Source organism: Bombus terrestris, chromosome 2 (genome assembly GCF_910591885.1).
Source record: "Bombus terrestris chromosome 2, iyBomTerr1.2, whole genome shotgun sequence".
Classification (NCBI taxonomy): domain Eukaryota; kingdom Metazoa; phylum Arthropoda; class Insecta; order Hymenoptera; family Apidae; genus Bombus; species Bombus terrestris.
Window position 1 is genome coordinate 19390607 of NC_063270.1, and position 4994 is coordinate 19395600.

Sequence of the window (4994 nt, forward strand, 5' to 3'; positions counted from 1 at the left end):
CATCGGTGGACATCGTGGGACACCGTTGGACACCGTTGGACATCGGTGGACATCGTGGGACACCGTTGGACATCGTGGGACACCGTTGGACATCGTTGGACATCGTTGGACACCGTTGGACACCGTTGGACACCGTTGGACATCGGTGGACATCGTGGGACACCGTTGGACATCGTGGGACACCGTTGGACATCGTTGGACAACGTGGGACATCGTGGGACAACGTGGGACAACGTGGGACACCGTTGGACACCGTTGGACATCGTTGGACACCGTTGGACACCGTGGGACAACGTGGGACAACGTGGGACAACGTGGGACAACGTGGGACACCGTTGGACACCGTGGGACACCGTTGGACACCGTTGGACACCGTGGGACACCGTTGGACACCGCTGGACATCGTTGGACACCGTGGGACAACGTGGGACAACGTGGGACAACGTGGGACAACGTGGGACAACGTGGGACAACGTGGGACAACGTGGGACAACGTGGGACAACGTGGGACAACGTGGGACAACGTGGGACAACGTGGGACACCGTTGGACATCGTTGGACACCGTGGGACAACGTGGGACAACGTGGGACACCGTGGGACACCGTTGGACACCGTTGGAAATCGTTGGACACCGTGGGACAACGTGGGACAACGTGGGACACCGTTGGACACCGTGGGACAACGTGGGACAACGTGGGACAACGTGGGACAACGTGGGACAACGTAGGACAACGTGGGACAACGTGGGACACCGTTGGACATCGTTGGACAACGTGGGACATCGTGGGACAACGTGGGACAACGTGGGACAACGTGGGACAACGTGGGACACCGTTGGACATCGTTGGACACCGTGGGACAACGTGGGACAACGTGGGACACCGTTGGACATCGGTGGACATCGTGGGACACCGTTGGACACCGTTGGACATCGTTGGACACCGTTGGACACCGTGGGACAACGTGGGACAACGTGGGACCACGTGGGACAACGTTGGACACCGTTGGACATCGTTGGACACCGTTGGACACCGTGGGACAACGTGGGACAACGTGGGACAACGTGGGACAACGTGGGACAACGTGGGACAACGTAGGACAACGTGGGACAACGTGGGACACCGTTGGACATCGTTGGACAACGTGGGACATCGTGGGACAACGTGGGACAACGTGGGACAACGTGGGACAACGTGGGACACCGTTGGACATCGTTGGACACCGTGGGACAACGTGGGACAACGTGAGACACCGTTGGACACCGTTGGACATCGTTGGACACCGTTGGACACCGTTGGACACCGTTGGACATCGGTGGACATCGTGGGACACCGTTGGACACCGTTGGACATCGTTGGACACCGTTGGACACCGTGGGACAACGTGGGACAACGTGGGACCACGTGGGACAACGTTGGACACCGTTGGACATCGTTGGACACCGTTGGACACCGTGGGACAACGTGGGACAACGTGGGACAACGTGGGACAACGTGGGACAACGTGGGACAACGTGGGACACCGTTGGACACCGTGGGACAACGTGGGACAACGTGGGACAACGTGGGACAACGTGGGACAACGTGGGACAACGTGGGACAACGTGGGACAACGTAGGACAACGTGGGAAAACGTGGGACACCGTTGGACATCGTTGGACAACGTGGGACAACGTGGGACAACGTGGGACACCGTTGGACATCGTTGGACACCGTGGGACAACGTGGGACAACGTGGGACAACGTGGGACAACGTGGGACAACGTGGGACAACGTGGGACAACGTGGGACACCGTTGGACACCGTGGGACAACGTGGGACAACGTGGGACAACGTGGGACAACGTGGGACAACGTGGGACAACGTGGGACATCGTGGGACAACGTGGGACAACGTGGGACATCGTGGGACAACGTGGGACAACGTGGGACAACGTGGGACAACGTGGGACACCGTTGGACATCGTTGGACACCGTGGGACAACGTGGGACACCGTTGGACATCGTTGGACACCGTGGGACAACGTGGGACAACGTGGGACACGTGGGACAACGTGGGACAACGTAGGACACCGTTGGACATCGTTGTACAACGTGGGACATCGTGGGACAACGTGGGACAACGTGGGACAACGTGGGACAACGTGGGACACCGTTGGACATCGTTGGACACCGTGGGACAACGTGGGACAACGTGGGACACCGTTGGACACCGTTGGACATCGTTGGACACCGTTGGACACCGTGGGACAACGTGGGACAACGTGGGACAACGTGGGACAACGTGGGACAACGTGGGACAACGTGGGACAACGTGGGACACCGTTGGACATCGTGGGACACCGTTGGACACCGTTGGACATCGTTGGACATCGTTGGACATCGTTGGACACCGTTGGACACCGTTGGACACCGTTGGACACCGTTGGACATCGGTGGACATCGTGGGACAACGTGGGACAACGTGGGACAACGTGGGACAACGTGGGACAACGTGGGACAACGTGGGACAACGTGGGACACCGTTGGACATCGTTGGACACCGTGGGACAACGTGGGACAACGTGGGACACCGTTGGACACCGTGGGACAACGTGGGACAACGTGGGACAACGTGGGACAACGTGGGACAACGTGGGACAACGTAGGACAACGTGGGACAACGTGGGACACCGTTGGACATCGTTGGACAACGTGGGACATCGTGGGACAACGTGGGACAACGTGGGACACCGTTGGACACCGTTGGACATCGTTGGACACCGTTGGACACCGTGGGACAACGTGGGACAACGTGGGACAACGTGGGACAACGTGGGACAACGTGGGACAACGTGGGACAACGTAGGACAACGTGGGACAACGTGGGACACCGTTGGACATCGTTGGACAACGTGGGACATCGTGGGACACCGTTGGACATCGTTGGACAACGTGGGACATCGTGGGACAACGTGGGACAACGTGGGACAACGTGGGACAACGTGGGACACCGTTGGACACCGTTGGACACCGTTGGACACCGTGGGACACCGTTGGACACCGCTGGACATCGGTGGACACCGTGGGACAACGTGGGACAACGTGGGACAACGTGGGACAACGTGGGACAACGTGGGACAACGTGGGACAACGTGGGACAACGTGGGACAACGTGGGACATCGTGGGACAACGTGGGACACCGTTGGACATCGTTGGACACCGTGGGACAACGTGGGACAACGTGGGACACCGTGGGACACCGTTGGACACCGTTGGACATCGTTGGACACCGTGGGACAACGTGGGACAACGTGGGACAACGTGGGACAACGTGGGACAACGTAGGACAACGTGGGACAACGTGGGACACCGTTGGACATCGTTGGACAACGTGGGACATCGTGGGACAACGTGGGACATCGTGGGACAACGTGGGACAACGTGGGACAACGTGGGACAACGTGGGACACCGTTGGACATCGTTGGACACCGTGGGACAACGTGGGACAACGTGGGACACCGTTGGACACCGTTGGACATCGTTAGACACCGTTGGACACCGTGGGACAACGTGGGACAACGTGGGACAACGTGGGACAACGTGGGACAACGTGGGACAACGTGGGACAACGTGGGACACCGTGGGACAACGTGGGACAACGTGGGACCACGTGGGACAACGTTGGACACCGTTGGACATCGTTGGACACCGTTGGACACCGTGGGACAACGTGGGACAACGTGGGACAACGTGGGACAACGTGGGACATCGTTGGACATCGTTGGACACCGTTGGACACCGTTGGACACCGTTGGACACCGTTGGACATCGGTGGACATCGTGGGACACCGTTGGACACCGTTGGACATCGTTGGACACCGTTGGACACCGTGGGACAACGTGGGACAACGTGGGACAACGTGGGACAACGTGGGACAACGTGGGACAACGTGGGACAACGTGGGACACCGTTGGACACCGTGGGACACCGTTGGACACCGTTGGACACCGTGGGACACCGTTGGACACCGCTGGACATCGTTGGACACCGTGGGACAACGTGGGACAACGTGGGACAACGTGGGACAACGTGGGACAACGTGGGACAACGTGGGACAACGTGGGACACCGTTGGACACCGTGGGACAACGTGGGACAACGTGGGACAACGTGGGACAACGTGGGACAACGTGGGACAACGTGGGACAACGTGGGACAACGTGGGACAACGTGGGACAACGTGGGACAACGTGGGACAACGTGGGACAACGTGGGACACCGTTGGACACCGTTGGACATCGTTGGACACCGTTGGACACCGTGGGACAACGTGGGACAACGTGGGACAACGTGGGACAACGTGGGACAACGTGGGACAACGTGGGACAACGTGGGACAACGTAGGACAACGTGGGACAACGTGGGACACCGTTGGACATCGTTGGACAACGTGGGACATCGTGGGACAACGTGGGACAACGTGGGACAACGTGGGACACCGTGGGACACCGTTGGACACCGTTGGACACCGTGGGACACCGTTGGACACCGCTGGACATCGTTGGACACCGTGGGACAACGTGGGACAACGTGGGACAACGTGGGACAACGTGGGACAACGTGGGACAACGTGGGACAACGTGGGACAACGTGGGACAACGTAGGACAACGTGGGACAACGTGGGACAACGTGGGACAACGTGGGACAACGTGGGACAACGTGGGACACCGTTGGACACCGTGGGACAACGTGGGACAACGTGGGACAACGTGGGACAACGTGGGACAACGTGGGACAACGTGGGACATCGTGGGACAACGTGGGACAACGTGGGACAACGTGGGACAACGTGGGACAACGTGGGACACCGTTGGACATCGTTGGACACCGTGGGACAACGTGGGACAACGTGGGACAACGTGGGACAACGTGGGACACCGTTGGACATCGTTGGACAACGTGGGACATCGTGGGACAACGTGGGACAACGTGGGACAACGTGGGACAACG